The sequence below is a fragment of the Dermacentor variabilis genome, chromosome 8 (assembly GCF_050947875.1).
Source record: "Dermacentor variabilis isolate Ectoservices chromosome 8, ASM5094787v1, whole genome shotgun sequence".
Lineage (NCBI taxonomy): Eukaryota > Metazoa > Arthropoda > Arachnida > Ixodida > Ixodidae > Dermacentor > Dermacentor variabilis.
The window spans coordinates 126704451-126728134 of NC_134575.1; the positions used below are offsets into that span (position 1 = coordinate 126704451).

The 23684-nt window shown below is 50.8% G+C and overlaps 1 protein-coding gene and 1 non-coding gene across 2 annotated transcripts in view; one reads left to right on the forward strand and one right to left on the reverse strand.

Annotated features, from left to right (window-relative positions):
• Nucleotides 1-23684, reverse strand: part of LOC142590571 (sodium-coupled monocarboxylate transporter 2-like) — a 183409-nt gene that overhangs the window by 147860 nt on the left and 11865 nt on the right. The window lies entirely within an intron of this gene.
• Nucleotides 5995-6067, forward strand: TRNAL-CAA (transfer RNA leucine (anticodon CAA)). Its single transcript has one exon. It is a non-coding gene; the product is annotated as a tRNA-Leu (tRNA).

Consider the following 23684-nt stretch of genomic DNA (forward strand, 5'->3'; position numbering starts at 1 on the left):
ATGCTGCTATTACATTGCGCATGTGTCAGTTATGTCGAACCACTTCCTTCGATAGCTTGACGCGACCGAACTGAAGATTGTGCTGCACGTGGCATGTCGACTTCGCATACATTGTCGGCGGTAAACCAGTAAACGTAGCACTTCTTCAAAAATAGCTTGTTTAGCCGTATTGAGTATGTCTTGCCCGTTGCCTTAGCAAAATCAAGTAGGTTTTTCCTAGACTGGCGCGGTTCCTCAGCAAAACTCTTCGCCCACAGATACCCCGGTGGATTCCAGATTAGATTTTAGTGCCATAATTCTATCCTTTAGTTTTGAGCAAGAAATTTTCATTATAATCGGACCAGTCTTATTAGCATGTTCGAGCTAACAGTGGGCTCTACAGACCATATTCTCGGGTACCTCAAACTTAAGATGATGAGATTAAATATCACATACCAATTTTTCGGACTGCGCCAATGTTTCTGACGGAGTTTCAGAAATACCACAAGATATTTAGTTATCACAGCGGGAGCGATCGTCTAGATTATCGAGACGTGTCAGGAGAGAGTGATTTTCAGTTTTAACGGCGTGAGCTACAACTGCAGGTATGTCAGCTGACGACGGTTTGGGCTCGAGTGAGTAAACAAGCGATTCGACTGTCGTTAATAAAGTGGTTGAATCGGACACTCGATTAGTTCATTGAGCTTGCTTTTCTTTTAATTCGGCGACACCCCTCATTACCTCTGTCTGTCGTGAATCTATTTTTGCTGAAAGGGCAGAAATGGCTCCAAGGAGTATTGTACTGCGGGTCATTTGCGGGTCCCGGATTAAGTTCAACGTCACCAAATAGGATGAGTAGCCTTGCAGCAAACGCACATTCACACAGTGAGGGAAAATACACTTGGGCACGGGTAAAGCAGGAGACAGACGTTACTCGCACGCTTAAAGCGACGGAGCTTCACAAACCTGCACGTAGAAGCAAAAGGGTATAGCGGCGACTGCATGGTCGCCGCTTTCCCGTGCCCACTGAAAGTGGCCGGAAGAAGGCGGCCGCGTAAGTAGAGCCAGAAGGGAGATGTCGTTCTTGGCGGCTGTGAATCCGTGTGCAAAGGTATCAAGATGCCGCCCTGGATTACTTGCTGGCACCAAAGATCTTGACTTGCGCCATATAGCAGGAATGGCAGCGGTGTCGGTGAGTCATTAAAGGTGAGCATTGGTGAAACCGCACATGCGCAGGTCGAGTGATACAGCCATGCTCCAAAAAGCGCAATAAATTGCATGTAGAAACAAAAATGGTTTAGCGGCGACTGCATGGTAGCCGCTCTCCCGTGCTCACTGAAAGTGGCCGGACGAAGGCAGCTGCTTAAGTAGAGCAAGGCGGGAAATGTCGCTCCTGGCGGCTGTTAATCCATGTGCAAAGGTATGAAGATGGCGCCCTGGATTACCTGCTGGCACCAAAGATCTTGACTAGCGTCAGATAGCAGGACTGGCCGCGGTGTCGGTGAGTCACTAAAGATGAGCACTGGCGAAACCGCACATGTGCAGGTCGAGAGATACAGCCAATGCTCCAAGAAGCGCGATGAAACGAATGTAGAAGCAAAAGGGTTTATCGGTGACTGCATGATTGCCGCTTTACTGTGCCTACTGCAAGTGGCCGGACGAAGGCAGCGGCTTAAGTAGAGACAGAAGGAGATGTCGCTCCAGGCGGCTGTGAATCCCTGTGCAAAGGTATGAAGATGGCGCCCTGGATTACTTGCTGGCACCAAAGATCTTGATTTGCATCAGATAGCAGGGCTGGTAGCGGTGTCGGCGAGTCATTAAAGATGAGCACTGGTGAAACCGCAAATACGCAGGTCGAGGGATACAGTCATACTCCAAGAAACGCGAAGAACTGCATGTAGAAGCAAGAAGAGTTTAGCAGCGACTGCATGGCGGCCGCTTTCCCGTGCCCACTGAAATTGGCCGGACGACGCCAGCTGCTTAACTATAGCGAGAAGATGTCGCTCCTGGCGGCTGTGAACCCGTGTGCAGCGATAAGAACATGGCGCCCTGGATTACTTGCTGGCACCAAAGATCATGACTTGCGTCAAATAGCAGGACTGGCAGCGGTGTCGGTGAGTCACTAAAGATGAGCACTGGTGAAACCGCACATGCGCAAGTTGAGGGATACAGCAATGCTCCAAGAAGCGCGATGAACTGCATCGCAATCGTCAGGGTGCGACTGACATACACAACAATCTTCTCTCGCGAAGTATTGGGACGTTACCGAAGGGCGACACCGACCCCGAGCATCGCTGTGCAGAAGGGTAGACGTTTTCTCATCAAACTGACTGAGAACGGAGCCGGATATCATGCACGCTCGAGGACATGGAAAATACACTCACAGTCGTCAGTCGAAGTGAAAGCAGTGCCCAAGGCCAACAGCTTGTGCCGTGGTGACACTATGCTTGCGAAGTGCCGGATAAAGCGCAGCAAATAGAATGTGAGGCTTACGAAACTCCACAAGTGTTTCTGATGTCCTGGGTGAGAAAACCGAATCACAGTAGGTGTTTTGTCAGGGTCTGGTTGCGTGCCGTGATTGCTGGCATGGTGATCCAGCACTCTGATTTTGTTTTTAGCAAACTGCAACTTTTCCGTGCTCAACTAAGGACCAGCTTTAGAAATCCAGGTGAAAACTTTGTCCAAACACTGAAGGAGCTGGCGACAAGTGGAGGAAGAGGTAGCGACGTCGTCAATATAACATAAAACGGGTTTTCCAATTCAGGCCACATAGATATGTGTCTATGATACGTTCAAAGGTTGCAGGATCATTACACAAAACCAAAGGCAATTACGGTAAATTTGTACATTCCATGTGGTGTTGCGAAGGCGGTGATCTCTTTGTCTGCTTCGTGCATATGTATTAGCCAATAATCCAAGCCGAGATAGGGAGTTAATAAATAATGAACAGCCCGGAGGAAATAACGGTCATTGCCGATTCGTGGCATAGGTAGACGTCTTTGCGCGCGATCTTACTTAGGGTCTGTAATCAATTCAAAATCGAACAGAAACGTCCTTCTTCCGGAGTACAACAGGCGACGACCAAGAGATTGATGAGGGGTAAATAATTTCGCGTTTGACCATGGCCGCGACACTCTTTTAGATGATTTTTCGCCCCGCATACGACACGCCGCTGACGCGGCGGTTTACATTGAATGCTGTGCGCTGCATCGGAAGTGCGGCCGAGAATCATTCAATGGACGTCAATTAAGATCCGTGTTTTGAAGCAAAAACAATAGTTCTCCTGTCTTCGCAACAATGTGATCGCCGTTTATCGTGCCTATTGAAGCTGCGCTGCCACCACCGTCAGGAGCTGAAGGCGAAGGTTCTGTTTGTGAAGGGGAACAAGCGTCACAGATTCGGCATCGGTTAAGCAAGTAACAGTGGGGCGTTTGGGCATCGACACGGGCGAAAGAGCTGGAATAAACACTGTGATGTACACTAGTCCCCATACGGCATCGGTGAGGTGAGGTGAGGTGAGGAAAGGCTGCCCTCCGCAGCCGTTCCTGGCAGACCAATTATGGGCCGTCCAGCAGGCCCGCGGAAAAGCTGAGAGGCTGGGCCCGACGTGGCAGTTGCCCGCTGTGCGCTAACACACGCCTTGCAGGACTTCAATAAAATTTTCAACCAACTAACGAACTAGCGCACTTATGTCGTAAAACCTCAGCAGCCTGGGAGCGGTGATGAGTCCACTAGAGATGGGGCGACCGAACGGTAGAGGGAACACATAACCATTAACAATGGTACCCAAAGGCGATGTTAGAATATTCTCACGGCCAGCTGCGATCATAAAATCGGAAACTGTGATGAAACGCAGGCAGTGCGCCTTGAGTTCAGTGGACATTCAATGTCTCTCTTATGAATTACATGTTTACGGTAAGAAATCAAATCTGATGCTGATGAGAGAAAGTCCAATCCTAATATGAGTACGTGAATGCAGGAGGACAGCACTATACAATAAATGTGGTGACGAATGATTTCAATAAAAGCTCGCACTAGGCGAATTCCGGAAGGCACAACAAGGACAGCATTACCACAGCGAAGTGGTGGACCTTTGTAGGGGGATATCATGTTTCGCAATCGGGGGCGCAAATCGGCCCTATTGACTGAAAGGTGAGCACCCGCTTCTACCAAGACTTCAATCTGCACTCCTACTACAAACACCAACTTTATAGTACATGGGCGCTCCGCAGAGGCTGAATGTATTTCTAAAGCCGAGCTTTCCTTCCTGAAGCTGCTTTACCTCGTTTTCCGAGTGATCGTCAGGACACGAAGTGGCCAGACGAAGAGGACAGGAGAAGCGTCGTATCTCCGAAAGAGAACGACAACGCGCGTAACAGGAATCTTCAGCTTTGCTGGCAATGTCCGGAGATTGAGATCGACCTCCGTAACGTTGCTAAGAGCGGCGCTGCTGTAGTACAGTCAGAAATCACATCTCGCTGAAAAGCTTCATACCCACGTCATTTGTCCGGCTGAGGGCGTCGGCGAAACCTTGAAACACGGCCACAGATGCCGCAGTAATATCATACCGGTCGGGGTGGGCGCCTTTTGTTTTGATCAGGCTCAGCCGGTACTTTCGCCGCTTGGGAAGTGAGAGACCCATGTGGTTCAGGCGCAGATGGGGTGGCTGGTGTTGTGGGAATGGTGATGCCACAGCAGCAATCTGAGCGTAGGTGAGCTTCAATAAGGGGCATGGGCTTGGGGCTTGCACGCACGCCACTGAAGTTAGTTCTTCCCTCACGATGTATACAGGGCGACTTCACACAACACTGTGTGGACGCTCAAAGCATGCGGTGAATCTGAGGATGTATTTGCTCGCGAGTAATTATAGGGATGAGTGCACTAAGCTGATTGTCGTTGGTTCCCGTGTGATCAGACGTCTTAGGCTGCAAGCGGATCGAATGAAGTTCATCAAGGCGTCGGAACGTAGCGACGATGTCGGCTACACTAGTGGGGTTATTCTCCACAACGGCATTGAACGTAACGATCCCTATGCCTTTGAATAAATGGTGCATGTGCTCATTCTCCCACACAGCGGCAAAGGGCGAGGACCTCGTCTATATGAAATGTGTGACCCAGAGATTTGCTGAACGCGCACGGAAAGCTTCTTTTTCGCGACCACTGTGCTGACAATCACGATGGCAAAATCTGTCAAAGCTGCTGTTTAAAAGAAGTCCAGTCTACGTAGTCACTCACATTCATGGTTGATAAACCAAGTCTTTGCTAAGTCGGTTATATAGAAGGCTGCATGGGGGAGCGAGCTTCAAGGAATCGTCTTATGATTAAATTGACTCACGCAATCGTAATTTTCCAACTAGTACTCAACATAGTCGCCATGGAGACCAGAGCACACCTTGCGGTGCAACTGAGTGCAGCAATGATCTAGACAATGGTGAGACCGTAGGTTTACCTCTTAATTCAGCCACCTACTACTACGGCCCCTAGTGGTGATGGTGATCATGAAAATCTGAGGAAGATGAAATGCGCACGAAGCTTCGACAATATATATATATATATATATATATATATATATATATATATATATATATATATATATATATATATATATATATATATATATATATATATATATAACGAGAAGAAAGGGGCTTAACCGAAACCGAGGGGCCCGACTTTTATTATTCATATCATAAGAAGCCAACAAACACTGACACTGTCAGTGTTTGTTGGCTTCTTAGGACGTGCCTAATACAAATCGGGCCCCTTGGTTAACCTCCTTTCTTCTCGTTATCACATAACGAGGGTCTCGAATCCCGCAACATTGATGCCTTCAGGTAGCATATGTGGGTTTATTGACCAGTTGCCTTCACCGTAAAAGATCACGTTCTCGTGACGCCTGCGGCAAAAAAGACGTTCCACATCCACCGCCAAGGCCAGTGAGTGTTGGCACTGGCTAACACTCCCAGGGTTCTACTAGGACACATATATACCCAAGCAAGTGGATGGGAAAACGGCGCCGCGGTAGCTCAATTGGTAGAGCATCACACACAAAATGCGAAGGTTGTGGGCTCGGTTCCCACCTGCGGCAAGTTGTTTTTTCATCCACTTTAATTTCCATTAATTTATCGTTTCTTTATTTTTATTTGTTAAGCACAAGTAATTTCCCCTATGTTGTCTTTGGTGTCAGTGTTTGTTGGCTTCTTATAATATGACTATATATATATATATATATATATATATATATATATATATATATATATATATATATATATATATATATATATATATATATATATATATATATATTATGGCAAAGAAGTCCGACACGGCTGTGGGCGACACGAAGGACGCGGACAAGAAGACGCAACAGCGTAGGCTTAGCCAGTCAAAACCAGGAACAGCGTCTAGCCCGAGCTCCACTTCAGTAGCGCTGGCGATCCGGCTGCGGAGCTCGGCACGGCGCACTTCTTCTTCCTTACAACTTCCCCCCTCGCTGAAGACGGAGCCGCACAGGAGCCCTAAGGCGTGGTGAGGACGAAGGGCTCGTGATACGGCTTGAGCCGATCTACGTGCACAATTTCGCGTCCTCGGCGGCGCATGTCCGTAGGGGGCGTCAGAGGTTCGATAGCGTAGTTCACAGGAGAAGTTTGGCGTAGAACCCGGTAAGGTCCATGGTATCGGGATACAAACTTGGAGGAGACACCTTGTGTCGAAGTAGGAGGCACCCACAACCAAACAAGAGCGTCAGGCGAAAACTGGTGGTGGGGGCGCCCGTCGTCATGACGAACTTTCTGTAGCGCTTGTTCTTGCGTTGTAAGGGAGCGAGCTAGTTGCCGACATTCTTCTGCATACCGGGCGGCTTCGGAAGCCGGTGTACCCGCTGATAAGTCCCGCTAAGTGTACCCGTTGGTAAGGGAGAATAGTATCGATGGGGAATGATGGTTCGCGGCCATATAGAAGAAAGAAGGGAGAAAAGCCCGTCGTTGACTGGGGTGCCGTGTTGTAGGCGTACGTGACATAGGAAAGGATGAGGTCCCAGTTGGTGTGGTTGGAGGCGACGTACATTGAAAGCATGTCGCCAAGAGTTCGGTTAAAGCGCTCTGGCAATCCGTTTGTTTGCGGGTGATACGCAGTGGTACAGTGATGAATGACGCGGCATTCAGCGAGAAGTTCTTGAATGACGTCGGCGAGAAAGGCGCGACCTCGGTCACTCAGGACTTCGCGGGGAGCGCCGTGACGTAGAACGAAGCGGTGAAGCAGGAAGGAAGCAACGTCACGAGCCGTCGCGGCTGGTAGAGCGGCCGTTTCTGCATACCTCGTGAGGTGGTGTACAGCTACAATGACCCAGCGATTGCCAGCAGCTGTGTATGGCAGAGGCCCGTAGAGGTCTATCCCAACCCGGTCAAAGGGCCGCGAAGGGCATGGCAAAGGTTGCATTGGTCCAGAAGGGCGGCAAGGATCAGGCTTGGGGCGTGAACATAACTATAACTATGACTTCTATAACGTGTCGTAGGGTTGGGCGAAGGGACGAACTTGACTCCGGTGGGTTGGAGATCAGGGAGAGCTGGCAAGCAACTTCTTCCCGGATGAAAGCCTTGATTTGCGAGAGGAGGGTGGCATCTGGAAAAGGAGAGGTCAAGCCGGACAACGATTCCTGATGGGGAACAGGACGGCGGGTGAGGAGGCGTTGACGGCGGAGCTCCTCAGAGCTTTGGCACAGTTCAATAACTTGTGCAACAGTAGAGGGGCTCTTTGAAATGAGCATCTGAAACGCGTCCTCGTCGATATCCTTCATGATATGCTTGATTTTATTGCCCTCAGTCATGGATGCATCGACGCGTTTACAGAGATTAATGACATCTTCGATGTAGCTCGTAAAGGTCTCACCAGGCTGCTGAGAGCGCGACAGACGATGTTCGGCACGACGCTTTTGCACAGCAGGGCGGCCGAAGACCTCGCTGAACTTAGTCTTGAACACCGTCCAGCTTGGAACTTCGCTTTCGTGGTTCCGAAACCACAAGTGGGCAATTCCGGTGAGGTAGAAAGGGACGGTGGTTAATTTCGTGATGTCATCCCATTTGTTGTTCCGACTGACGCGTTCGTATGATGAGAGCCAGTCATCAATGTCGTGGTCGTCAGTGCCCCTAAAGATAGGAGGGTCCCGCTGGCGGAACGTGCCGGGGCATACGGTAGACTGGGGAGCAGGTGGTGGTAAGCTCGTGGCGCTTTCGGTGGTCATGATGGCAGGGAGAGTCCGGCTGCGCAATTCCAGAATTGCAGGAGACCCAGCAAACCTCCACCAATTATGGCAAAGAAGTCCGACACGGCTGTGGACGACACGAAGGACGCGGACAAGAAGACGCAACAGCGTAGGCTTAGCCAGTACAAAACCAGGAACAGCGTCTAGCCCGAGCCCCACTTTAGTAGCGCTGGCGATCCGGCTGCGGAGCTCGGCACGGCGCACTTCTTCTTCCTTACAATATATATATATATATATATATATATATATATATATATATATATATATATATATATATATATATATATATATATATATATATATATCATGATAATCAGGGTATTATGTCCACTGCACGTCGAAGACCCCTTGCTGCGATCTGCAATTACCTCTGTCCTACATCCAATAATTTCAGCTTGCGCGTGCGAATTTCCAAATTTTATCACCCCACCTGATTTTCTGCAATCGTAGACTGAGCTTCCCTTCTCTTGGCAACCATTCTGTAACTCTAATGGTCCACCGGTTTTTAATCCTATGTAATACATGGCCTGCCCAGCTCCATTTATTTCTGTTAATGCGAATTGGAATATCGGCTATCTCTGTTTGCTCTCTGATCCATACCGTTGTCTTCCTGTCAACGTTACGCCTAACACTTTTCGTTCCATCGCACCTTGCGTGGTCCTTCATTTGTTATCGAGCTCTTTTGTCAAGTTTCAAGCTTGGGCCCCATATGTAAGCACCGGTAGAATGCTGTGATGGTACGCCTTCCTTTTTCACTGATAGTGGTAAGCTTCCAGTTAAGAACTGGAAAATTTCAAGCCATTTTTATCGTTCTGTAAGTTCCCTTCGCTTAACCTTGGTCCCGTGTGAGTGATTGGCCTAGGTAAACAATCTTGCACCATCCCCAGAAGCTGATTCGCGAGCCTGAAGTCGTGTTTCTATATATATATATATATATATATATATATATTGTTACGAATGATGTTTATTTACAGGGTGAAACGAGGTCCGTGAGGGAAGCCACAGGCCAGGCCCAGCCGGCGCATAGTACCCCGACATCACGCGCGCACACTCCACTTCTTCTTTCTCTGCCTCAGTCACGCAGTGAGTGAGTGAGTGAGTGAAATAACTTTATTTCGGTCCAGAGAAGACGCAGCGAAGACCCCGCGCCACCCGGCTAGTCCCACATAGGGACCGCCAAGCCGAGCTTGACGGCCAGATCGCGGGCTCTCTGGACGGCCAGGGTTTGGTCGTTGAGTTCGGGGCTGCCCAAGAGCGCAGCCCACCTATCCTCGCTGAAGGAGGAGCCGATGGCTTCACACTCCCACAGCACATGGTTTAATGTTGCCCTTTGTCCACAGGCAGGGCAGTCCGCACTGGGAAATATTTCAGAGTGTATGGCATGAAGAACCGCGAGATTAGGGTACACACGGGCTTGTAGAAGTCGAAGGGTAACCGCCCGCGCCCTGCATAAGGCGGGGTGCGGGAGGGGGAATACCCGTCTTGACAGATAGTAGTGTGTGGTGATTTCATTAAACGTAAGCAAGGGTTCCCCGCGGGGATGGGGGACTGCTGAGGCGGCGCGGTCAGTGAGTCCTCGCGCAGCCTCGTGTGCGCCCTCGTTAGGGTTAGGGGGAGAACCCTCAATCGATCCCAAGTGAGCGTTAAACCAAATGAGAGAATGCGGAGAGATACTTTTGGCGCTTTGGAGAATGTGGAGGACCTGGCGGGAGACCATACCGGTTTGGTAGGCCTTAATGGCTGCCTTGGAATCACTATATATAGCCTCTCTGCGACCATCGAGCACAGCCAGCGCAATTGCAACCTGTTCGGCTACCACGGGCCTCGAAGTGCGCACTGTAGCGCAGCAAGTGAGCCTTGAATTGGAGTCTACGATGGAGACCGCGAATGCCTTTTGTTGGACATATGCCGCGGCATCAACGAAGCTTTCCTCAATGTGGTTATTGCGGACATGCTCGAGTAGAGCTGTACCCCTGGCCCGACGTGTGCCGGCGTTGTTTGCGGAGTGCATATTGCGGGGAAGGGGCGCGATGTGCAGGTGAGACCTGATGTCGCTGGGAATCCGCACGGCGTCGGGGCACTGGTCGACAGGATTGAGGCCTATCTCGCCGAGTAACTTGCGGCCCGTCGGGGTGCCGGATAGCCTGAGCAGCTGTGAGTGCTCTTGTGCCTCGATAATTTCTCCGAGCGTGTTGTGGACTCCGAGCTTCAACAAGTTTTCGGTGTGGGTGCTTGCAGGTAAGCCGAGGGTGAGCTTAAAGACCTTTCTGATGAGTGAATTGAGCTTGTTCCTCTTTGCAACATGCCAATTATGCCTGGCCGCCGAGTATGAAAGGTGGCATAGAACAAAAGCATGTATAGTGCGGATGAGGTTGTCTTCCTTGATTCCCCGGTGCCTGTTGGCGATCCTCCGAATGAGGCCGAGAGCACTCTCCGTCTTGGCGGTGATCTTTCAGAGTGCGGTTCCACTGGCACCGTTAGACTCGATTTACAACCCCAATATTCCGAGCGAGTCGACTCTGGGCACCGAGACCCGTCACCAGTGAAAAGCCGTATTTGGCTTTCGGACGCCGGTTTTCAATCACGATGGCCGCCGCCTCTGGGTCTTTTCTTGTAGAGAAGTAGCTCAGATTTCGATGGAGAACATCTGAGCCCAGTGGGGCGGAGGAAGCGCTCAGTCGCATCGATGGCGCTCTGCATGGCGGCTTCAACTTGGCCGTCGCTCTCGCCGACGCACCAGATGGTGATGTCATCTGCGTAGATGGTATGGTTGATTCCTTGAATCTTCGTGAGCTCCTTAGAAAGCCCGATCATAGCGATATTATATAATGTTGGCGAGATGACTGAGCCCTGAGGCGTGCCGCGTGAACCGAGGGTGATCTCTTGCGTAAGGCATCCTTCGATCTTGAGCTTGGCAGTTCTCTGGCTAAGGATGGATCGGACGAACTCGCAGGTCCTCTTCCCGAGCCCGGGGCCGGCAATAGCTGGAGAATGAACTCATGTGAGATATTGTCGAACGCCTTCTGCCGGCCTAATCTAAGGGTGGCTCTGGTATCACCCGTGCTCCGGTCGATGATCTGATGCTTTATTAGCTTCATGGCGTCCTGTGTCGAGAGGCCGGCTCTGAAACCAATCATATTGTGGTTATACATGTCATTGGCCTCGATGTGCACCTTGAACGGGTTGAGCAGGGCATGCTCTGCAACCTTACCGACACACGACGTCAGAGAAATTGGTCTTAGATTCTCTATTTCTGGTGCTTTACCGGGTTTGGGGATGAGTACCGTGCAGGCCGCCTTCCACTGTGTGGGGACCTGTCCACTACGCCAGACTTCATTATTCCTTTCAGTGAGGAAGTCGATCGACTCATCATCGAGATTCCTCAGCATCCTGTTAGTGACGCCATCTGGGCCAGGGGCAGATTTGACGTTGAGTGAGAAGAGGACATCTCGGATCTCGGTCGCGGTAAAGTCCTGGTCCAACTCCGGCACCGCCCACCCCGCGTAGTCCGGGAACTGGGTAGGGGCAGCCCTATCCGCGACCGGCAGGTACTTGTCTATGAGCCTGTCGACAATCAACTCGTCCGGGGTAGAGTCCGTAACGAGGTGGATGGCTCGCGCGAGGGATCGCCTCTGGCTGGATCTGGTGCTGCCCTCATCGAGAAAGTGTTTGAGCAGACCCCAGCTCTTGCCTGATCTGAGCTGACCCTCGACGGATTCACAGAGCTCATCCCATTGTTGCTTACACAGGTTCTTGCAGTGATGTTCGATCTCCCTGTTAACCTCCGAAACCTTCTTGCGGAGTCTCCTGTTATGCTTCTGCTCCTTCCATCTCGTGAGCAGGGCTTGCTTGGCTTCCAGCAGGTGCGGCAACCTGCTGTAAATCTTGTCAACGTCGAGCTCAGTGACGACCTCCTTGGTTGCCGCCGCGGCGTCATCCCTGATCCCTTTGTACTAACCTTCAAAATCTGTCCCGGCCATCGGTGCGCGCTCGGCTCTGATCTTGCGGAAAAGGTCCCAGTCGAGCAATTTAAATTTCCTCGTCTTATAGCGGGCAATCGGGAGGGAGACTTCGATGACGTAGTGGTCACTTCCGCGGTGTAGAGCCGTGTTTATCCACTTGACCCCCCCCCCCACGTTCTTGACAAAAGAGAGGTCTGGGGTAGTGTCCCGGTATGCGGAGTTGCGTCTCCTAGTGGGGAAATCCTTATCGGTGAAAAGGGTCAAGTCCACTGCCGTCGCAGTCTGCTACAGTTCGCGTTCCTTGGGCGTGTCATGGGTGTACCCCCACACCCTATGTGGGGCGTTGAAATACCCGACGACTACAAGGGGGTGCCCACCGGCCAGGCTGACGGCCCTCTAGAGGAGAGAGTTCGCCCTCACCCTGCGGTAGCTGGGGCTGCAGTATACGTTGAAGATTAAGAGGCTGTTTCTCCTGAGGCCCCTTCTGGGTGGGTTCATGAGGATTTCAGTCATGACGTACTCGATGCCATCACCAGCTGCGCCGAGGTCGCGAAAGAGGCAATCGTACCTTTTGTTGACAAGGGTAGCAACTCCCCTACCTCCTGAATGTGAGGATGCTACCAGATAACCTGCGAGTTTGATAGGAGTACTAGTTACAACTTCCTGAGTAGCGATAATTTGGGGCTCAACCGTGAGAGTTCTTAAATACTGCTGCAGAAGCGGCTTATTGTTGGGAAACCCTCCGCAGTTCCATTGCCAGATACTAAAGTTCTCGTCCGCACTATCCATGGCTAGGCTGAGAGGAGGCTTGAACGGCCCTGAGAATCGCGCCCTCCGTCGATGGTGCTAGTACATGACGTCGTGCTGCCACCTGCGAAGGAGCGGGGATGGGTTCTCTCCTGGCATCAACTTCCTCTAGTTTGCTTATCCCTTCACTGAGTGCTCCAAAGCCCATTTTTGGATGCGCTATAGATTCCTGGACCTTCGCTTAGCTAGCCTGTATGCTGGTGAAGGCATTCTTGAGTTCTGAGAGCAATTTTATAGTCTCGTCTTCCTCTCTGTTCTCAACCGCTCGATGCTTGGGCGGGCGAGCCCCGTGGGATGTCTCGGACGTATCCATGGCGACCGGGGCCAAAGCGGGTTGCGGCGAGCAGGGTGAAAGCACGAGCTTCCTAATCTCCGCCATCTTCGCAGCTAGCCTGCGCATTTCTTGTTTAACCAGCGCGTTTTCTTTCCCCAACTGCTCGTTAACTCGTCGCAACTCCTCGAGCTCATGTGCGTGATGCAAATCGCGAGGCTAGTCGTCACCTCTTGGACCCTCACGTCCCCCTCGAACCTTGTCGGCCCAGGAGAGCGTGAACTTGCTTGTAAGGGCGGTGGGCGTGCGGCAGCGAGCGGTGGGCGAGCGGGACCTGGTCTGCCTCGGCGTGTTGCGTCCGGGCCTGGAGCTGGAGCGAGGCCGAGAACCGGAGCGTACCCGTGAAAAGGCCCATTCTCTGGACCCACGGCGGGAGCCGGAACGTGCCCTGGAGGCGGAGTGGGCCCTGGATACAGAACGGACTCTCGAGCGGCCCCTGGAACGGGAGCGTCCTCTGCGCTGAGCACCCGGAGTGGACGAAGCCTGGACGAGTTCCGAAGTGTCCGAGCACGTCTGAGGGGACAGTGACGCGGCCCCGGCCATCTTGGCGCGCTCACTGCGACGACGACGCACGATGCATGGTATCTTGAGCCTTTGAGCACAGTCCTTATTAGCCGTGAGATGCTGGCCACCACAGAGTTTACACGTGGGGGTACACTGATGCTGCTCATCAGGATTAGGGGCAGCACCGCCACGGCAAATAGCGTCACTTGGATTGGGGCACACGTCGGCGCGATGCCCGAGCCGGCCGCACGTATAGCACACGTCGATTTCCTTGCCGTAGAGTGAGCACTGCATGAGTAGCGGTCCATACCTGACAAAGTTCGGTACACGATGCCCGTCGAACACGACGATGACCGTGCCGGTTTGAGCTATTCTCTTCGCTGCTAAAGCAAGTGGATTATTGGCGTTGACAATCTTGGCATCGATGACGTCAGGGCCGTCTTGAAGAGGGATGTTGCGGATCACTCCCTTGCACGTTGTGTGCGGGGCGGTCTCGTAGGCACTGAGCTCATATACCTTGCCCGAAATGAGCATCTGCCTCATCCGGACGTAGCGGTTCGCATTCTCGCGCTTGGGCGTGCTGGCAACCATAATATTTTGTTGTAGATTCGAGCATAGTGCATCTTGGCATAGATCTTCCTGACTGATGCCAGCGGCGGTGAGTATTGCGTCAGCCACCGTAACAAATCCAATCTTGGAGATATTGAGTCCACCTCGCGGCCTGATCACAATCTTGATATCGTCTCGAGGAAGTGAGGGCATTCGTCCCGCTCTTATCACTTTGGATTTTAGTGCAGCACCACCCGATTTTCCACGGCGCGCTCCCGGCTGGGGCGATGGCGCATTAGTATCAGCCGTGCGCGTCTTGCCGCTAACCGTTCTGGCCCCCGCAGTCTGCCAGCCCTGATCTTGTGTAACTTCTTCCGGGGAGATATCCTCCCCTGCCACTTGATACTCCATCTTGAGCAAGAAACGGAGCGTACCCCGCCTTCAAAGGGCCAGTACGCGGCGGGCAGATGGTTCACGAGGCGAAAAGCTCGGTCTCAAAGCTCGGGCACGGACAGGCGGCTCGTGGCCGAGGCGCGGGGAGCGTGGCCTCGGCGAGCAAAGCTTGGCAATCCTCCGCAGGCTTAGCTTGGCGGCCACCGCCTTGCTGCTGCCAAAGCGTGTGAATCTGTGAAAAATGAACTCAGAGCGCTGCGGATGGTCTCTGAATGCCGCTTTTCGAGCTGCGTCGAATGATGCAGGCGTTCTGGCGCTTCCTGGTTGCAGTCCGCAGGAAGTACACGTTCCATTGGGAGCTCATGTGGAACAAGTCCGCTGAGTTGGCCCCGTTTCGGTGGTCCCCAGTCACGCAGTGTTGCGACATCTTCCCCGGGGGCGCACGAAGCTCGCTGAGCGAGTTAAAGGGACCTTTGATGGCACTGCTTGAGTCTGGCCACGTGAACAACTTGCGTCGCACGTGAACGGCGATTACTTGCCGTCACTTTGGCGACGACATAGTTGACATCACTCAAGCGGCTGAGTGTAACGAATCGTCGGGTGTAAGTGGCGAGAAACTTGCGGTACAATGCATTTTTGCGAACAGGTGTCCACAACCAAATATAATCACCGGGAGTAAAGCTGACGGGGATATGCCGCGCATCATAGCGAATCTTGCTGTTGCCTTGTGAGGACAACGTCCTAAGATGCGCCAGTCGACGTGCTCCCTCAGTCCGACACAGAGTTTGGGCGATGGAAAGATCTTTTTAGCGCGATAAAGGTAGAATAGTGTCCAGAAGGCTCTGGGGAGCGCGTTTGTACAGCAAAAAGAAAGGAGCATATCCAGTAACTTCGTGCTTGGCACTATTGTACGCGTACGTTATAAAAGGTAAGACGGCGTCCCAATTCTTGTGGTCAGCAGTGACATACATTGATAACATGTTGGTAGGGGTTCGATTCGTTCGCTCTGTGAGGCCATTGCTTTGCGGGTGGTAAGGAGTGGAATGACGATATGCAGAAGCCCAAAGCCGTAAAAGTTCTTCAACGACGTCGGGGCTGAATTGCCGCCCACGGTCACTGATAACAACACGGGGAGCGCCATGACGGAGTATGACGTGATGTAACAAAAAGAAGAGACATCTGCTGCAGTGGCAGATGGAAGTGCCGCCGTTTCCGTGTAGCGAGTGAGGTAATCTCCGCACACTATAATCCAGCGGTAGCCAGCTGACGTCTTTGGGAGCAGGCCAACCAAGTCGATGCCGACTTTTTCAAAGGGTAACGTCGGCGGCCTAACTGGTTGTAAATAGCCTGCTGGGGCCGTCATCGTTTGCTTGTGGCGCTGGCAAACAGTACAGCTGGTTACATGCTGTTTCATTGTTTTCCAGAGCTTGGGCCAGAAAAATCTCGAAGTCGGTGAAGTGTGCGTGCAAAGCCAATGTGCCCGGACGTGATATCGTCATGCATGGAACGAAGGACAGCAGGGCGCAGGTTTTCGGGCACCACTAGAAGCAATGGCGAGCATCAGCCTAGTAATTTTTTTTACAACAAACCATTACGAAAAGTAAACGGTGTTGTTCCTGCTGGCTCACGTGCAGCTGCCCGTAGTGATTTCAAGGTAGGGTCACAACGTTGCTCGCTCTCGAAGGTACGCAGGTCTGGAAAGTAGGAAGAGATGGAAACTAGGTAACTAGGGAGACGGGATAGGCAATCAGCATCCGTGTGACAGCGTCCGCTCTTGTTGTTAACGGAAAAGCTGTACTCTTGAAAGCGCAAAGCCCAGCGGGCCAACCGGCCAGACGGGTCATGCAGCCCAACTAGCCAATAGAGTGAATCATGGTCAGTCACTATCATGAATGCGCGGCCGTGTAGATGCGGACGGAACTTCTGAAGGGCGAAGACGATTGCTAGGCACTGGAGTTCAGTAACGGTGCAGTTTGTCTCCGCTTTTGTAAGTGTCCGACTAGAGTAGGCAGTGACATGCTCATGGCCACCGCAGAGCTGAACAAGCACGGCGCCAACACCCGCACCGCTGGCGTCAGTATGCAGCTCAGTTGACGCCTCCGGATCAAAATGCCGCGGTACCAGTCCAGAAGTCAACAAAAATTACAGCTGTTGAAACGCCGACTCACAGTCTGCAGTCCACAAGTATGGGGTGTTTTTGTGAAGGAGAGACGTGAGGGGAGAGGCAAGCTGTGCGAAACTCTTGATAAAGCACCGAAAATATGAGCAAAGGCCCAAAAAGCTTCGCAGATATTTCACCGTTTGTGGCTGTTGGAAATCGCGAACGGCTGCTATCTTTTCAGGGTCTGGTCGTATGCCGTCTTCGTCTACCAGAAAGCCTAGTACGAGGGCTTGACGCCCACCGAAATGAGATTTCTTCGAGGTTAAAATAAGGCCAGCTTGCTGGATACAGTCAAGAACGATCGACGGGCGCTGATTGTGCTCGTGAAATGTCCGGCCGTAGATAATGATGTCGTCTAAATAGCACATGCAAATTTCCCATTTGAGTCCGCGGAGCACGGTATCCATAAGTCGCTCGAATGTCGCTGGGGCATTGCATAAGCCAAACGGCATAACGTTGAAGTCAAAGAGGCCGTCAGGTGTCACGAAGACTGTCTTCTGCTTGTCTGAGGGGTGCATGAGAATTTGCCGATATCCTCACGTAAATCAACAGAAGAGAAATACGACGCGGAGTGGATGCAGTCGACGGCGTCATCTATTTGTGGTAGGGGGTACACGTCTTTCTTTGTGACGGTGTTTAGGCGGCGATTGTCCACACAGAATCTCCATGAGTTCTCTTTTTTCTTGACTAGGATCACAGGAGCAACCCAAAGGCTACATGATTCCTGGATCACTCCTTTCTGTAACATTTCTTCGACCTGCTCGGCGATGAATTTTCTCTCTGAAGGAGAAACGCGGTAGGGCTTCTGACGATTTGGCGTTGCTTGCCCTGTATGGATGCGGTGTTGCATACCGGACGCCGGCGGTGTATGGGACGCTCGTTGGCCTTGAGAAAAATCAAACACTCTGGCGTAGAGAGCGAGCACAACTTCCAGCAGACACTACTCACTAGAAGACAGCGACTTGTTAATCATGCGCTTAAAGTCAGCAGAATTATCATGGTGGGAATCGGGGCTGGATTTTTTTTCGGCAGTTGACATTTCGACCGCTCCAGAATGTCATGTTCCCGCGCTCCGTCATCAGTTTAAAGGGCTATGCCGCATGTTTCCCTACTGCGAATTTCGGACTTTACCCTACAGTGATACCCCAGGGTATCTCTTTTGCCACCCTAGCTCCAGCCTCGCAGTAGCATGTTTCCGTCTTAACTCTTCCTGCTGCACCACCTCCTGCTGCTATTGATTCAAACCCTTCGATGTTAGTTAACATAACAAAGATGTTCGCCATTGTCCTTCCGGCCGAATATGTAGACGCGCTTCGGGACCTGCTCATGTCGTACCAGGACATTTTTATTTGCAGGACATTTGTGTTCGCAAAGACGGTGTTTATTACACAGGATGGTCTCTACCAGTTTAAGGTGATGCCGTCCGGCCTATGCAATGCTCCGGCCACATTCCGACGCATCATGGACGCCTTTCTTCAGGGCTTAAAGTGGTCAATCTGCTTGTGCTACCTCGATGATATAATTGTGTTTTCGCCGACTTTTGACCCACACCTCGAGCGTCTCTCCATAGTTGTTTCAGTGTTCCGCAAGGTGAGACTTCAGCTCAATTTGACGAATTTTCGCTTCGGCCTCCGGCAGTTTACTATGCTCGGACACCTCGTCGGCATTTACAGTGTTCGTCCCGATCCAGACAAAGTTCGTGCGATCAAGAATTTTCCTATTTCCGCCTGCGCAACCGACGTTCAAAACTTTGTAGGCCTCTGCTCCTACTTCCGCAGATTCGTGAGAAATTTTGCTGACACCGCACGCCCTCTAACGAAACTTCTTAAGAAAGGCGTGACATTTATTCTTAGGTCCCGACCAAGCTATTGAATTCGCTGAGCTGAAGACGTGACTCACGTCACCACCGATTCTCGGCCATTTTGACGCGTCCACGCAACGGAGGTTCACACCGACGCCTGCGGCCATGGTGTCGGCGCTGTTCTGGCACAACGACAGCACCGTTGCCACAGTGTGATAGCATACACTAGACGTCTTCTGTCACCAGCCGAACGCAGTTACTCGGTCACCCAACGTGAATGGCTCGCCCTCGTTTGGGCAGTAGGTAAATTTCGCCCCTACCTCTATCGACGGCCTTTCACGGTTATCAAAGATAACCACACACTATGCTGGCTTTCGCCTTTAGAAGATCCAGCAGGACGTCTTGGTCGGTGGGCTCTAGGGCGCCAAGAGTGCTCTTACGCATTGGTGTGTAAGATAGACTGACTCCATGAGGACGCTGATTGCTTGTCACGTCATTCAGTAGACCCACCAGGCCGGCATGAGACTGGCGAGTGAGCTTGCGTCCGATCGCATACTGCGCGTGATGGCATCGGCAATGAGCAACGACGTCACCGTTACTTGAGAAATATCATTCTCAGCTTGAAGTACCTGACAAGTTCCCTCTCTTTGTGTATGTTTGTGCTGCAAGATCGCACCTTGTACCGTTATACCATGCACCCTGATGGCTTTACATTGCTACTGATTGTTCCCCAGCATATACGTGGGACTGTGATCGCACAGTGGCATGATGTCCCAACCACTGGTCATCTGGGAGTCTCAAAGACATATGACCATCTTCGGCGTCGTTTCTTTCGGCCCGGTATTTACTGTTCCGTTTGCCGTTAAGTCGCCTCGTGTAATTCTTGTCCGCACCGCAAAAAACCAGAAGCCCTACCAGCTGGCCGTCTTCAGCCCATTGAAATACCATATGCATCATCATTTCGGGCTGGTATTCATCTCTTTCACCTTTTCTCTCCATCGGTTCGTGGCGAAAAGTGGATAGAAGTTTCTATGTACTACACCCCTCGGTACGCGACCACGCAGGCTCTCCCTACCACTTGTGCAACGGACGCCACTGACTTTGTTGTCGACGCTGTGATAGTTCACTACGGTGCTCCCCGACAACTCTTTAACGACCGAAGCTACTCCTTTTGTTAAAGGTTGTCCAGGACATCTTGCACACCGGCACTACGAAGCAAAAGTTTTTGATTGCTTATTACCCTCAGACCAACGGCCTCACAGAGCGACTCAATAGGACTATCACAGAAATGCTCGCTCTGTGTGCCTCTACCAACCACCGTGACTGGCATGCCGCTCCGCCGTTGGTGACATTCACCTACTATACGTCCCGCCATGATTCTGCTGCTTTCTCTCCATTTTTTGTGTTGTATGGACGAGACCCTATACTACCGCTTGACACGTTGCTCCCAGCCGTTCTCGATAAAACGTCAAACTATGCCCATGATTCTATATCTCGAGCTACCGAGGCACGTGAGATTGCATGCCTGCGTCCGACGACTTCCCTAGAAAAGCAACGACGTATAATGACGCTCTTCACCGCGATTCTCACTATAACCCTGGTGACATCGTGCTTCATTGGAAACCAGTACGGGGAGTTGGAATTTGTGAGAAAATGATTTCGCCCTACCCAGACCCATACCATATCTTGCGTCAAATGACAGACACGACCTATGAGTTACAGCCTCACGATACCTCCACGCCACGATCCTCCTCTGATATCATTCACGTCGCTCGACTGCAGCGATATAACTCAAAGCTGCCAAACGTCGGGACAGTGTCTTCAGCGCCGGGGCTCATGCTACGAGGTGCTGCAGTAGCGAACGATGATGAGATGACTGACGAAGAAGACGTTCGCCGATAGTCGTGTGCACCGGCTCCATTTTGTATGCCTGTCTTCTGCCCGTTGTACACATCTTGTAAGTATATCCTTAAGCGTCTTTTCTCCCTGTAATAGATAGATAGATAGATAGATAGATAGATAGATAGATAGATAGATAGACAGATAGATAGATAGATAGATAGATGGATAGATAGATAGATAGATAGATAGATAGATAGATAGATAGATAGATAGATAGATAGATAGATAGATAGATAGATAGATAGATAGATAGATAGATTTGTATAGTTTGTGCTTAGCCCCTCCCCGCCCTACTCTAGATATAACTGCTACGGCACTGTGACACAAACGCCACTCCTCCCATAGCATTGCCCGTCGTTGTATGTGCCAGTTATTTGCATCACAGAGACTTCCTTTTCACTGGCACACATTAAAAGGACGTTGAAGATGGAATTCCATCATATGAACAAGTGAGTGCCCATGCAAGTGGAAGTGAATATCAAATTTGAGAAAGCAATTTTTTATCTCTCGGACGTACGTTGCCAAGCTATGGTAATTTTACCAGACTTTACTTCATTGCCCAACTTTAAGACCAGCTTAACCCAACATTTTGGTCACCAAGTTGCAGGGCGCTTTGGAAGTAGCGACGCTTCTTTACTAGATTCCAGCGGGTTGACGTGAATTTTATTATTTACCTTGAAGACGACGTCGATGATTGCAAAGATGTGAATGCGTCAGTGCCGGCTGAATGGAAGGTCCTGCCTATATATTAAGGAATTGAGCACGACGCATTCGGAACGTTCTTATCAAAGGGCCCTTGCATGGTAGTCGAAGTCATTGAGGCTTCCACGAGCTGTGTAGACAACGTCTTTGGATCATACGCACTCCTGCGCCTAGCGATTCTTCTTCAAGCCTAGAAAACACTGACCAGCATGCTTCCTCTGCTTGTAAAGATTCAACAATGTTTTCAGGCAGAGGTCGCTGGCCAGCAGTGTTTATTCTCTTGCGTCCCGTAGCCTTCACTTTTTTTCGCACCTACGCTCCGAAACCTCATGCAAGAGCAAGGCTCTCAAGCTAGTGCCCAAGCTTCTATTTCTAACGTCAGTCACTGCACCTCTCACCTATGGAGAAGCAATTGCACGGCCTTGACGTGAAACGTTTTAGCCGCCACCTACTACACCACCAAGACGGCTGCGTTCTCTTCACTTCCGTCGCTGACTTAGAGTGTACTCCAAGCAGTGGCGCACCTTGGATGGTCGTTCGGTATGTTTTGCGTATAGTGGTGCCAGCTACGTGTTGCGGCATTGGCGTACCTCTACGCTTCCTTCTTCGAACATACTGCGAGTGCTACCGTATTCTGTCATTTATTCCATGCGCCACTCCGCTCTCCTATCCTATTTCATCATGGTTGCCTGATCCTCTGCTTGTGCCTACACGTAGTTCGCCATCTCATGGTCGTCGGTCGCTTTCCCTGCTGCACCGCTGTAGCGAATCCACCGAGCTTGAAAACTGATGGCCACAGCTTTCGAGGCACTGAGTCCCCGTCGCAAAGCTAGTCATCTTCTCCTCCAACCAACGTCATCGAAGTGTCCGTCGATGTAATCTTTCCCCTTGAACGTGTCAGTAGACTACTTTATGCATTAGTAGAGGTTTCGGCAGCTTTGTCCTACGTGCTTTTTCGAACGGGAAACGCCAAAACACCTTATGAGTCGGGTTGATGAAACTACTCGACTCGCCATACAATGACTTTCGTATACTGTGGAGTTCGTAGTTTGCTCATGCTGTTCCAATAACATCCCTTCAGGGGGGGACTTTGTTGCCGATCATAGCGCCGGTATTGCCTGTTGCCACGACGAACTTGAATTTAGCGCGTGGGCTGATGTTCAGTCTGTCGACTCTCGTTCTGCAGGTGATAAACTGCTTGCATGCGACGACATGGCCACTCCCAGTGCTGTTCCCTGCTTGAGCCTGTTTCATTTGCTCCTATTTCGGATGGTCCTGTCCTATTTGCGCTATCCCGCATAGTTGTTCACCGTTAGTACTCTCCATGAAATTCGCGCACTTCAGTCTTCACAGTGGAATCTCGTCTGCAACGCACTTCCTTTGCCTTTAACTTTATGTCATGAAGGACACCTTGGACGTATTTAAACCGTCGCCAGCATTGGCACCTTTGACTATTAGGCTGCTTGAACTTGTGCTGTCCTTGGCACACTTACTTGTAATCCGTGGTTTGATCAGCTGCTCCCCCACGCTTTCCAAAGCTACAATGACGACAAAGCTTCTTGTTCAGAACACTGCAAACTTGTTGTGGTACCTAATTATTTTAACGGCCATGCGTCTACCCTGAGACGCGTATATGCACTTTCACGCGGAATGGACACGAGACGCCATGCACCTTTACGCAACATGCTTATCCAGTCTCCGTCTTCGAGCACCATGTTATTGACAATAAGGTTGCTGAGATGCTCAAGCGCTGTGTTATCGAGCCTTCAAACAATGGCCGTGTGTGAGAGGCACTTCTTACAGGAAATAACCTCTGCCTTAACTACCGACATCTGAACAAGACCACATGCAAGAACGCATATCCGTCGCCGCGACCGAAACGTTAAAACCTTTAACATGCAATTTTTGTAAGTGTGTCCCTTCGTCTTTACAACTATATATATATATATATATATATATATATACCCGCCGTGGTTGCTCAGTGGCTATGGTGTTGGGCTGCTGAGCACGAGGTCGCGGGATCGAATCCCGGCCACGGCGGCCGCATTTCGATGGGGGCGAAATGCGAAAACACCCGTGTGCTTAGATTTAGGTGCACGTTAAAGAACCCCAGGTGGTCAAAATTTCCGGAGTCCTCCACTACGGCGTGCCTCATAATCAGAAAGTGGTTTTGGCACGTACAACCCCAAATATTATATTATATATTATATATATACATATATATATATATATATATATATATATATATATATATATATATATATATATATATATATATATATATATATATATATATATATATATATATATATTGTAAGCACTATTAATGTACT